Below are 13163 nucleotides of genomic sequence, written 5' to 3'. Positions count from 1 at the left end.
TGACTAGGATGATTCGTCACTCTACAAATTACTCCCCCCTGCTATTCCTGCCGCCTATGTCATAGTCGCCTACAACCTGGTCTCCGGCCTGCTTCATGCCGGCCTTTGCCTTGAAGTCGCCCATTAGTACAGTTTACTCTGATTTTGCTATGCTCATTGCCGATTCCACGTCTTCATAGAAGCTTTAAACTGTGTCGTAATCATGTCTGGATATGGGCGCGTACGCCTGCACCAATTTCCGCATTTACTTCTTATTAGGCCTAATTACAATGGCTGCACCCTCGAGTTTTTACTATAGAACTCTATGTTGCCAGCTATGTACTGATTGAAGAGGGATCGCACACCTAGTTATCGTCTGTCCGCTAATCTACGATAGTACAGTATTTGCCCGTCCTTTAGTACTGTATAGACCTCCTGCATGTTTGTAAACAAACGAGGTGGCGCTACAGTCGCTAGCGAGCTCGTGGTAGGCAAAAGGTCGGGGAGAGGCGTCGCGGATAGGTGTTGAGCGCGGGTTTTCAAGACTTGTAGGCGCGTTTCCAGTTTCTGCCAATCACAGTAATGGTTGATGTTTTCAACTTAGTATTTTCTTGAATTACACGAGCTCGCGTTGGCCACGTGCGACGTATTCAGAGAAATAGTTTGCCACTGTGTATTGTATATATGGTTATTAGTAAACAGAAACCATTTCTGCCGTTGATTTGCACGCTAGGCATTAATTAAAGTAGGAAGTTTTTGACACTCTGCTGTAGACAGAATGATATTACTTCGGGACAGTAGTGAGAGGATGTGCTGGCGTTCTTTCGGCGGAGCAGACGTGCGCTCACCGTCTGCTGACATACGTATGTGTCGTGCTGTGCGAAAAGTGGCGACAGCGTCGTGTCCCCAATCTCCTCTGTCTCGCTTAAGCGCTGTTTTTAGTCGCAGGATCGTGCACCAGCCAGGCCGAATTCTCTCTCCCCGTAATAAACTGGTCGATTTGGTGAAATTTTTTATTTCTGAAATTATTTTCTTTCTTACCCTGGGGTGATCTTCTTCGTGACGAAAAAATTAGAGCAAAATATTCAGTAGAAATTTATAAAGTACACTTTCTTGATGTGTTGTCGTCGAAAATTGTGAGGTAATTTCTCTGATTTCTTTGACGCTTTCTTTGAGTTCATTGCCACATTTCTTTGACCAAAGCGCAAGCGAAGAGGCCAAAAACGAGGGAATAAACGTTAAGGTTCGTTTTCTGACCTTCCACATTTTCTGCGATTGGCATCGCTCACACCTTCGTAATTTCGTAACGCAGGAAAATAGAATTATTCTATTTGTCGGAAACGATTTCTGAGAGATTGAGAAGTGCAATAAATCTCTTAATTTTTTCCTACACGTGCAGTACTCTATATATGTTCGTTATTTTTGTAAGAAACGTTTTCATGTAACTATGCATGCATAAGTACATGATCATCTAAAAGAAGAGCTAATAGCGTCATCATACAGGACAGGGCTTTGGGAACATGCTGGCATAAAGAACATTGCGCACTTTCTACTCAATTATTTAAAACTTTGGGGTGACTTGACGAGGGTGTTAATTATAATGACTCAAGAACTGCACCAGGTATACGTAAAAATAAAGCACATTACTGAAACTAGCGCAGCAGTTTAATATTTGCACCAAATTTAGGTACATATCGCATGCATAAATAACGATAACACTTTTCATAGCCGCGTCCCCTCTCAATCTCGCCACGTGTCTGTTAGTAGCACGCCTGCTTCACCAAACAAGCTTCGCGATGATGGACCACATCATGAAACATGACACATGTGTGATGCAATGAAAAAGCATGTGGCGTTTAGCACACTTAAGGTACGTTATTCTAAGCATGCCAACGTGACCGCGCAAGAACTTACCAGACTTCTTTCAACTCGAATCAAATGATTACGTCAGTCATATTTAAAAAACATTTTCAGGTATATATTAAATGCCATAAAACTCGCCATTTAAACATGCTGTGCTATTAACAAAAGAATGCATTCCTTGGGGACGAGTGAACCTGCCGGCGCCCCGTGCACACCGGCTCAAGGTGATAAATACGTGCACAGCAACATATGTGCTTTTTTTCTTTGCGCAGTTGCAAGTGTACTATGCTGATGTTCAAGTGAATGAACGCAGTAACTTGCATCCTATTAAGTACATTGAGTGGCAGTGCCGATAGACTCCCATACAACGCGCTTTACTACCGCGGCTTATTCCCTGTTAGCCAGTTTCCTAATGCAGTATTTGTCTGCGAGAAACCTATCGGGGCTAATTTAAATTTTCTTTTATGCTACTACGCGGATCCAAAAGTGACGCAACTGGTCAATACATGCTGCTTCTGCAGTACGCAGGCATGATGCAGCCGCCGATAGCTAAGGCAGCTGGGATAGGCACGGGCAGGCGGAACCTGTTTTGCCTACCATGCGAAAGTCGCTCCTGACATCAGCGCCACCGCATCCTCGTGACATCGCGAGGTGAAGGAGGTCTATACGCCTCATCGCTCCTCGTAAACTCACTAAGCCGTATGGCATCCCGTTTATTACCCTCTAGTTCCTCGCAGAGCCCTGCTGGGCTATGCTCACTGGATAAGGTTCTAGCGCTAAACTTTGCCAGGTTCCGTTTCCAAATGCGGCCTATCCAAAGCCAGCGATTCTTAGCACCCTCCGCTGCGTTACAGGTCTGACCGCCGCCTTGGTCAGTTGCTCTGCAGCCGCTGGAGACTGAGGTCCGAGTATTAACTTGTTCGTGCACAAAACGTTGTGGTCAAGCCCTACACCAGGGTGGCCGAATCTTTGTTCAGAGAGTCCATCGGTTCTGGTCACCGAGATCAGTTCGCAGCCCAGGCGCGGTTATGCAATTCCATCGACGCAAGGAGTTCTTTATTTTAACCCGGTGGACAATTGCACGGCACCGGGATTAGGTTTAGAGCCCTGCTTCTCTTGCATGCAAGGCGGATGCTCTACTTCCTCACCATCACTGCTTGGTGTATGCCAGATTTAACATTACCAGCGAAAGCACGAGACACCAGGAGAAGAAGAATAGAGGACAACGCTGGACTAACCCAACATATAGAAAGTTGCCCACAGAAGAAATAAACTGTAGCAAGGTAACCATGTGGATTAATTGGTGTATATAAGACATAACTTCACCGTCAAAAGCACGAGACACCAGGAGAAGAACACAGGACAACGCTGGACTAACCCAACATATAGAAAGTTGCCCACAGAAGAAGGAATAAACTGTAACAAGGTAACCATGTGGCCTAGTTGGAGTATTTCATACATAACTTCACCAGCGAAAGCACGAGATACCAGAAGAACAAAGGAGAACGCTAGACAAACCCAACGCTGGACTAACTCGTGCTTTCGCTGGTGAAGTTATGTCTGAAATACACCAACTAGCCCAAATGGTTACCTTGTTACAGTTTACTTTTCTTCTCTGGGCAACTTTCTATATGTTAGGTTAGTCCAGCGTTGTCCTGTGTTCTTGTGTCTCGTGCTTTCGCTGGTGAACTTATGTCTGAAATACACCAACTAGCCCTCATGGTTACCCTGTTACAGTTTATTTCTCCTTCTGTGGGCAACTTTCTATATGCTGGGTTAGACCAGCGTTTGCCTGTGTTTTTCTTCTCCTGGTGTCTCGTGCTTTCGCTGGTGAAGTTATGTCTGAAATACACCAACGATCCCACATGGTTACCTTGTTACAGTTTATTCCTTCTTTTGAGGGCAACTTTATATATGTAGGGTTAGTCCAGCGTTGTCCTATGTTCTTCTCCTGGTGAATCGTGCTTTCGCTGGTGACGTTATGTCCGAAATGCACCAAATAGCCCACATGGTTACCTTGTTACAGTTTATTTCTTCTGTGGGCAACTTTCTATACGTTGTGTTAGTCCAGCGTTGTCCTATGTTCTTCTCCTGGTATCTGGTGCTTTTGCTGGTGAAGTTATGTCTGAAATACACCAACTAGCCCACATGGTTACCTTGTTACAGTTTATTTCTTCTGTGGGCAACTTTCTATATGTTGGGTTAGTCCAGGGTTGTCCTGTGTTCTTCTCCTGGTATCTGGTGCTTTCGCTGGTGAAGTAATGTCTGAAATACACCAACTAGCCCACATGGTAACCTTGTTACAGTTTATTTCTTCTGTGGGCAACTTTCTATATGTTGTGTTAGTCCAGCGTTGTCCTATGTTCTTCTCCTGGTATCTGGTGCTTTCGCTGGTGAAGTTATGTCTGAAATACATCAACTAGCCCACATAATTACCTTGTTACAGTTTATTTCTTCTTCTGTGGGCAACTTTCTATATGTTGTGTTTGTCCAACGTTGTCCTATGTTCTTCTCCTGGTATCTGGTGCTTTCGCTGGTGAAGTTATGTCTGAAATACATCAACTAGCCCACATAATTACCTTGTTACAGTTTATTTCTTCTTCTGTGGGCAACTTTCTATATGTTGTGTTTGTCCAACGTTGTCCTATGTTCTGCTCCTAGTATCTGGTGCTTTCGCTGGTGAAGTTATGTCTGAAGTACACCCACTAGCCCACATGGTTACCTTGTTACAGTTTATTTCTTCTGTGGGCAACTTTCTATATGTTGTGTTAGTCCAGCGTTGTCCTATGTTCTTCTCCTGGTATCTGGTGCTTTCGCTCGTGAAGTTATGTCTGAAATACACCAACTAGCCCACATGGTTACCTTGCTACAGTTTATTTCTTCTTCTGTGGGCAACTTTCTATATGTTGGGTTAGTCCAGCGTTGTCCTGTGTTCTTCTTCTCCTGGTGTCTCGTGCTTTCGCTGGCGAAGTTGTCTTAAATACACCAACTAGCCCACATGGTTACCTTGTTAAAGTTTATTTCTTCTTCTGTGGGTAACCCTCTATATGGTGGGTTAGTCCAGCGTTGTCCTGTGTTCTTCTCCTGGTGTCTCGTGCTTTCGCTGGTGACGTTATGTCTGAAATACACCAACTAGCCCACATGGTTACCTTGTTACAGTTTATTTCTTCTTCTGTGGCCAACTTTCTATATGTTGGGTTAGTCCAGCGTTGTCCTGTGTTCTCCTGGTGTCTCGTGCTTTCGCTGGCGAAGTTATGTCTGAAATACACCAACTAGCCCACATGGTTACCTTGTTACAGTTTATTTCTTCTGTGGGCAACTTTCTATATGTTGGGTTAGTCCAGCGTTGTCCTGTGTTCTCCTGGTGTCTCGTGCTTTCGCTGGCGAAGTTATGTCTGAAATACACCAACTAGCCCACATGGTTACCTTGTTACAGTTTATTTCTTCTTCTGTGGGTGACCTTCTATATGTTGGGTTAGTCCAGCGTTGTCCTGTGTTCTCCTGGTGTCTCGTGCTTTTGCTGGTGAAGTTATGTCTGAAATGGACCAACCAGCCCACATGGTTACCTTGTTCCAGTTTATTTCTTCTTCTGTGGCCAACTTCCTATCTGTTGGGTTAGTCCAGCATTGTCCTGTGTTCTTCTCCTGGTGTCTCGTGCTTTCGCTGGTGAAGTTATGTCTGAAATACACCAACTAGCCCAGATAGTTACCTTGATACAGCTTATTTCTTCTTCTGTGACCTTCTTTCTATATGTTCGGTTAGTCCTGCGTTGTCCTGCGTTCTTCTCCTGCTGTCTCATGCTTTCGCTGGTGAAGTTATGTCTGAAATACACCAACTAGCCCACATGGTTACCTTGTTAAAGTTTATTTCTTCTTCTGTGGGCAACTTTCTATATGTTGGGTTAGTCCAGCGTTGTCCTTTGTTCTTCTCCTGGTGTCTCGTGCTTTCGCTGGCGAAGTTATGTCTTAAATACATCAACTAGCCCACATGATTACCTTGTTAAGTTATATTTCTTCTTCAGTGGGCAACTTTCAATATGTTGGGTTAGTCCAGCGTTGTCCTGTGTTCTTCTCCTGGCGTCTCGTGTTTTCGCTGGCGAAATTATGTCCGAAATATACCAACTAGTACACATGGTTACCTTATTACAGTTTATTTCTTCTTCTGTGGGCAACTTTCTATGTGTTCGGTTAGTCCAGCGTTGTCCTCTGTTCTTCTCCTGGTGTCACGTGCTTTCGCTGGTGAAGTTATGTCTGAAATACACCAACTAGCCCACATGGCTACCGTGATGTATGCGTTAAGAGACAAGGAGGGCAAGGTCATTAGATATATGTATGCGAAAATTAAAGCAGCCGATGAGTTGCACACAATCCTGTACAGTAGCCATTGTAATCAGAACGTTAATCAGAGCGGGAGAAGCGCGCAGCAATAAGACATCCCGTCAGTAACGAAAGAGGAAGAAGGCCTTAAGAAAGAGGGAAAGCAGCGAGTAAGGATCACGTAGCAGCAGATCACTTGAAGGACGTCGAGGAGATTGTGCTAGAAAAGCTAGCCGCCGTCTGCATGCAATGTCTTATGTCCTCGACCGTACGAGAATCTTTGACGAACGCTAGCCTTATGCAATCCATAAGAAAAGAAATGTCAAAGATTTGAAGAAGTACAGGCCTACGGGCTTACTGTGCGTTGCCTACAAGGTATTTACTAACGTAATCACAAATAGCGCCAGGCCAAACTAACAATTTAATCAATAAAATGGCCAGCCACGCTTTCGTAAAGCCTATTCGACAATAGACCATATCCACATTATCAATCAGGTGATAGAGAATAGCGCAGAATATAACGAGCCCCTATATATAGGTTTCATTAATTACGAAAAAGCGTTTGACACAGTGGAAATCTCAGTAGTCACGCAGGCATTGCTGAATCAAGGTGCAGAAGACCTTGAAGCGAGAATACTGGGTGATGTCTATAACGGCTGCACAGCTGCCACAGTCCCCATAAATTAAGCAGTAAAATTCCAATAAGGAAGGATGTCAGGCAGGGAGACACGGTTTCGCCAATGCTTTTGACTGCCTGTTTACACAAGGTATTCCGAGGCCTGGATTGGGAATAGTTGGAGATAAATAATAAACAATACCAAAGTGATCTGGGATTCACTGATCACCTTTCCTTGCTAACTCACTCAGGAGATGTACTGCAAAGCAAGGCAAAAGAGTTAGGCACAGCAGGACGGTGAGTCTAAAACTTAACGTGCAGAAAAGCCTAGTATTGCTCAACAGGCTCTAAAGGAAACATCAGCTCGCATTTCGTACCGAGGCGTTTGAAGTGGTCAGAGAGTAAGTCTACTTAGGGTAGGTATTGACCGCTGATCCGGATCATGAAAGGGAAACTAGAACTAGAATGGTGTGGAGCGCTTATGACAGGTTCTCTCAACTTATGAATGGAAGTTTACCATTGCCCCTCAAGAGAAAAGTAAGCAACAGCTGTAGGTTACCGGTACTCACCTCTGGGGCAGAAACGTCGAGGTTAACGAAAAGGACCCGCCGCGGTGGCTCAGTGGCTCATTTGTACTCAGTGGTGGCTCAATTACAGACCGACAGCCCTCACCAGCCATGTTGCAAAATCATTCGAAAGTGTTGTGAGCTTAAGACTGACTTTCGCATTTGAATCCCACCGACTTTTAGACAGCCAATAATGTGGATTTACCAAAAGCATGTTCAATTACTGATCACTTTGTCCGCCTTCAAAACATCATCCGAGAGGTTTCATTCACAATCACCACTGTATCGGGGTCTTCTTCGACGTGGAAAAAGCCTATGATACCACCTGGAGGTTCGGCATCCTCCGTTACCTGCTGAAACGACTTCGTGGCTAAACGCACATTACGAGTCCACCTAGAAAAAACTCTCTCATGAATTTCTCCCTAGAGAACGGTGTACCCAGGTGCGTATCCGAAGCACGACACTGTTCACTGGGAAATTTAATTTCGTAGCTAAAATAATCCCCAAGTCCAAAATGTATTTGGTTTAATTGTGTAGATAACCTACGAATAGCAAGCACTTCCTCCAGCATACATACCTTGCTGCTTGGGCAGACAGAAATGGATTTAAGTTTTCTTCTGAAAAAAGTAGCTGTTACGTTCTCCTTGCGATGGGCTGTACAGGTAGATCCTGATCAATACCTCAACGAAACGACACTACCAATTTATGCAAGAACGCAGATTGTGTGGCGTCCCTTTTGATTTCTACCACACATAAACCGCCTTAAAAAGAAACCTTCTAAAGCCCTCAATGTCCTAAAACTGCTTTTCAGAAAACGGTACAGGTCTGATAGAGCCTTCCTTTTGCATACCTTGCTGTCCAGTTCGCTCTATGCAGACTACGGATGCGTAGTATACGGTTTAGCAACAGAATCTTGAAACGATTGGAAACTGTTCCTAATCTTGGTCTGCACTTGTCATCGGGGCATGCATCCCCGGTAAAAAGCCTTTACGCTGAAGCTAAATAGTTCATTCCAGAGGATCGAAGACTTGCACTGATATGCACATACCATCCTAAAATTCATTCTCTCCCAAAACATCTGTCACCAAGTGCCCATCTAAAAGGTTATTCCTCAACAAACCACACTTTATCAGACCATTGGTACTGCGCTTTGAAGATAAATGCGAAGAGTTAGGCGAACCAGACTCTCTACCTAACACTGCATCAAGACAGGACTATTTGCCGCCATCGTACACTCTTCCTGCTGTATGAAACTTCACACTGACTCAATTACAGTGTATCAATTTACAGTATGTCACCTTGCTATTTTTCTGTTTCTGCCAAGCTTTCGCTGTTTCCTTTTGCTGATAAGTTGTAGCCCCTCACCAGTGACTATAATAATGCTTTATTCTGAAATATATTGGGATATTTTTTATGAAATAATTTTCGCTGGTCATGACGTTTTCGTGGGCCTTCTGTGTTCCTCCCTGGGTAATTAGTCTCCGATATGCGTTTCTCCAAAATATGACCACCGTCTTTTTAGTGCTAGTACTGGTTTTTATGCTGAATAAAAAAATACTTTTTTCTGAAATGTACACATAGGTCGGACCGTACTCAATGAACCACTCAATTTATGAGCATATAATCATAAATATATGACCTTTCTTCTTTAGCCAGTACCAGCTGACGTTAAAAGCGTGCCACGGAAGGGAATGGCTTACGGTTACGAATGTGGTTGTTACGACATTCCACACAAATAATTTTCTCCAAACAGAAATGCTATGAAATCGTCGTAATGTCGCACAGAATGCAGAAGGCACAAAAGAAATAATTCTATCGATGCTCGTGTTTCGCATTAAAATCGCATTTTGCAAGTGCATCACCGAAATGATGTGCTTGCAAATTTCTGAATGCATTAAGCTCCTTGATCAAAGATATGTTCATGCTGGAGCATTCAGGATAGAGAGAGAGCAAAATCCGCCTCTGCGGCTAATATAGTTTAGGGTAGAAAGGCGGTAAACGCAGTCGCTTCCGCACCAACTTATGCCGACGGAGAAAGCCGTCGCTCGCTGCTAACAGACACATGGCTTCCGCGTGATGTCACGGATGTCACAGTAGAACGCCGGAGCAAGTCGCATTAACCACACAATAGAGGCGCGAAGGTTTTCGATATGCCTCCAGCTCGTGAGCATCTTCTAGACCCCTTTGACGCATTATATAGGGGGACTGCATTACGGCTCCGTACGAATTCACTCGCTCTCGATGCTGAATACCCAAATGAGAAGATGTTGCATTTACCTTTATCTTCAGAATGCGAAGGCAAAAATTGGCGCCAAGGGGTTGTAGAGAAGGTTAGCTTGAAATCTTTTATGTTGTCGCTGAATTAATAAATGTCTTTTGACGCAAGCATGAGCAATACATATAAGGTTGTAGCGTTGAGCGTCACTTTCTTGCTGGAACGGGTTCGCTGTCTAGCTAGCTGACGGCCGGCCTCGACGTGCAGAAGGAACGGTTCAGCTCCAGCGAAGGAGGGATGTGCAACATCTAGCAGTAACATTGCGTCGAGCATAGTGGTGGATTCGTGATCGTGCACCAAACAGAACTTGTGAAGCGCGTCGTCTCTTCAAGAGCATGGTTGTAGGCGCATGTGACGTAAGGCAAGATCTGTTCCCAGTTATTATGGTCGGCGTCGACGTACATAGAAAGCATGTCGGCAATGGTCTTACTGAGCCGCTCAGTGGGTCCACTTGTTTAAGGATGGTAGACGCTACTTTTATGGCGACTGGTGCCACTTAGCCGGATAACTCCCTGAGTGAGGGCTAAGTGAATGGCATACCTCTATCATTTAAAAGTACCGCAGGGGCACCGTGACGGAGGACGATGGTAACGATGAAAAAGTTAGCAATTTCGGCCGCGGTGCCACAAGGAAGGACTTTCGTCTCAAAACACGAGGCGAGGTCGTCGGTGGCAACTATATAGTACCTGTTGCCCGATGATGATGCCGGAAATGGGCCCAGCAAGTCCATGCTGACCTGGTGAAAAGTTATTCGAGGCGGATCAATGCGCTTCAGTTGTCCGGTCGGTTTGAGAGGTGGTGTCTTCCGACGTTGCCAATCGCGGCAAGTCAACATAGCGCTGGACACTTGTAGCAAGCCTGGGCCAATAAAGCTTCTGACGTACCCGTGCCAAACTCCGAGAAAAGACGATGTGGCCGGAAGACAACTCGTCGTGGCATGCGTGCAGAACTTCGTCGCGAAGCACCGTTGGAACCACAAGCAGGTACAGATTATCCGTGGGGCCGTAGTCTCTCTTGTAGAGGATGCTACTCAGCAAGCAGAACGACGACAGCCCGCGCTCGAAGAAACGGGACTGCGGCAAGAAGCGGCCGTTAAGGTACTCTACGAGGGGTCGCTGTTCGGCGTCATCTCTTTGTTGTTGAGCGAGGATGGCGTGGTTAAAGCGTCAAGAGAAGCGGGATCGTCCTCTATGTCTGAGCACGGGACAGGCAGTCTGCGTCGCTGTGTTTGTTGTCGGACTTGTACACGACGGTAACGTCGAACTCCTTCAAGCGGAGGCTCCGACGCGCCAGCCTCCCTTAGGGGTCTTCACCGATCGCGAGCCAACAAAGGCAGTGATGATCGCTAACGACTCGAAACGGGCGACCATACTAGTATGGGCGAAATTTCGTTGCCGCCCAAAGCACTCGTTTTCCGTGGTAAAATAATTCGCTTCATATCACAATAGCGCGGGCTTGCATAAGAAATCACGCGCTCAACAGCATTTCGCCACTCAACAAAGACGGCACCCAGGCTGATGTTCTAGCATCAATGTACAGTTCCGTGTGCGCCTCCTCGTCAATTTTGCCAAGAATGGGTGTAGTTTTTGAGGCCCTTGAAGGCCTGCTGCTGTTCTTGGGCCCAGCTGAAAGGTTTGCTTGTCCTTTGTTAAGCAAGTTAGAGGCTCGGCTAGTCGAGGGAAGTCTCGCACAAAACGTATATAATAGGCACACAGCACGCTTATCAGTGGGGGTCGAGAACGCTGTGACGGCAGCCGTCTTGTCGGGGTCAATTGGTTTGGCAGTCGGTGGCGGGCGCTTGGCAGGAGCTGATCACAGCTTAATTGCAGGTAGCACCTATGTAGCGGCCATAGATCTACAAACCAGACGGGATCTACAAGGACGGAGTGAACGGTATCACCTGCGATGCGTATCACCTTTGATCCAAGAAGGAACATGTCTGGAAAACCACTGCGCAGCGTGGTCACTATCACCGGGGCATCGCGCTGACCACTACCTGCCCCGGCCCCGCCGAATTCCAGGAGAATAAAAGGAGCCCTCAGCACTGCGTGCAGTCGGTGGCGGGTGGTGGTGGTGAAAACATTTATTGCCCAATACAGAGCGGGGCAAACCCCCTAACATGGCACGAGGCAACCCTTAGGGGGCTGTCCTTACAGGGCAAAGGGCAGCCCTTGGAGGGCTATCCGCTTCAGGGCGTCGGTAAATATTTGGCGCTGGTCAGCAGCAGTGGAGCAGGCCAGGAGAGTCTCCCAGTGTGACTCCGCCGTGGTAGGGGATGGAGGGTGTGTTAAGGCAGGACATGTGAGGAGGACATGAAGTCCCCCGGTTTCCCGCACAGCTTACAAGAAAGGAATTGATCGGGGTAGCGGGCATGAAGGAGAATAGGGTAGCGAGCAGTTCGGGTCTAGAGTCGGCGCCAGTGGGAGGCCTGGCTTAGGGAGCGAGCCGGCAGTGCGTAAACGCGCCGGGTATCTCGGTAGTAGGCAAGAACATCTTTGAACGTAAGCAGACGCTGCCGGGGTGGCGGAGCAGGTCCCATACCGGCCCGGAAAGTGAGACATTGGGCGAGGGAGTGGCCCTCCTCGTTACCCGGGAGGCCTGCCTGTGCGGGGGTCCAGATAACGGGTTACGGGGTGGGTGGGGTGCCAGAAGCATAGAAGCCGAGCCGCGGTGCGGGATATCAGGCCTTTGGCGAAATTGGCGGATTTTGAGTCAGACATAATTTTGGTGGCAGAGGTGGAGGCAAGAGCGAGTGCAATGGCCGCTTCCTCTGCAATTTCCGATGAGTCTGTGGTGACGGATCCTGATGCCATTAGTCGGGCCTGAGAATTAGCGACGGCGAGAACCATGCGGGAGCCCGACGAGTACGCTGCCGCGTCCACGTAGACTACCTCGGGACTGTTGCCATAGAGCTCGTGCAGGGCTTTGGCGCGGGCTATCCTGCGTTCTCCGTTGTGCCCGGGGTGCATGTTCTTAGGGATTGGAAGGATAATGAGATGGGAGCGTAGGTCTGGAGGTAGGGGAACCCCCTCAGCAGGATTGGTGATCGGGGTGATGCCTAGCTGACAGAGTGCGGCCTGCCGCGGTACTCGACAGGCGAGTCAGCTGCGCTCTTAGGGTGGCTTCTGCAAGCTCCTCAAACATGCTGTGGGTACCGAGGTTGAGGAGCCGGGTAGTAAAGGTGCTGGCGGGTAGGCGGAGGGCAACCTTCGTGCAGCTCCTGAGGAGCGCGTTGATGCGGTCCCCCTCCTTCTGCTTAAGGGGGAGGTAGGGGAATGAGTACGCCGTGCGGCTCGTGATGTAAGCTTGGATGAGGCGGAGAGTGTCGCTCTCGCACACCCGCGCGCCGGTTCGCCACGCGACGAATGAAACGGGTGGCTTGCTGGGCTTGGGTCTGGAGAGTTTGGATGGCGTTGCCTTGTGCGCCGTGGGTGTGAAGGACGAGTCCCAGGACGCGAATCTTGGAGACCAGGGGAATGGGGTGGTTTCCTAGAGTGAGTGAGATGGGAGAATTGGCGGGGTCGTGCGGCCTGGGGCGGTAGAAGAAT

At 47.4% G+C, this 13163-nt stretch overlaps 1 pseudogene; it reads right to left on the bottom strand.

Moving 5' to 3' along the window:
• The window catches only part of LOC144102564 (uncharacterized), a 35390-nt pseudogene extending 22806 nt beyond the window's left edge, over nt 1–12584 (bottom strand).
• Between the last annotated feature and the right edge of the window lie 579 nt (nt 12585–13163).

Source organism: Amblyomma americanum, chromosome 8, assembly GCF_052857255.1.
Source record: "Amblyomma americanum isolate KBUSLIRL-KWMA chromosome 8, ASM5285725v1, whole genome shotgun sequence".
Taxonomy (NCBI): domain Eukaryota; kingdom Metazoa; phylum Arthropoda; class Arachnida; order Ixodida; family Ixodidae; genus Amblyomma; species Amblyomma americanum.
Note: the sequence above shows the minus strand (reverse complement) of the source record. Positions and strands in the feature narration are given on the sequence as shown.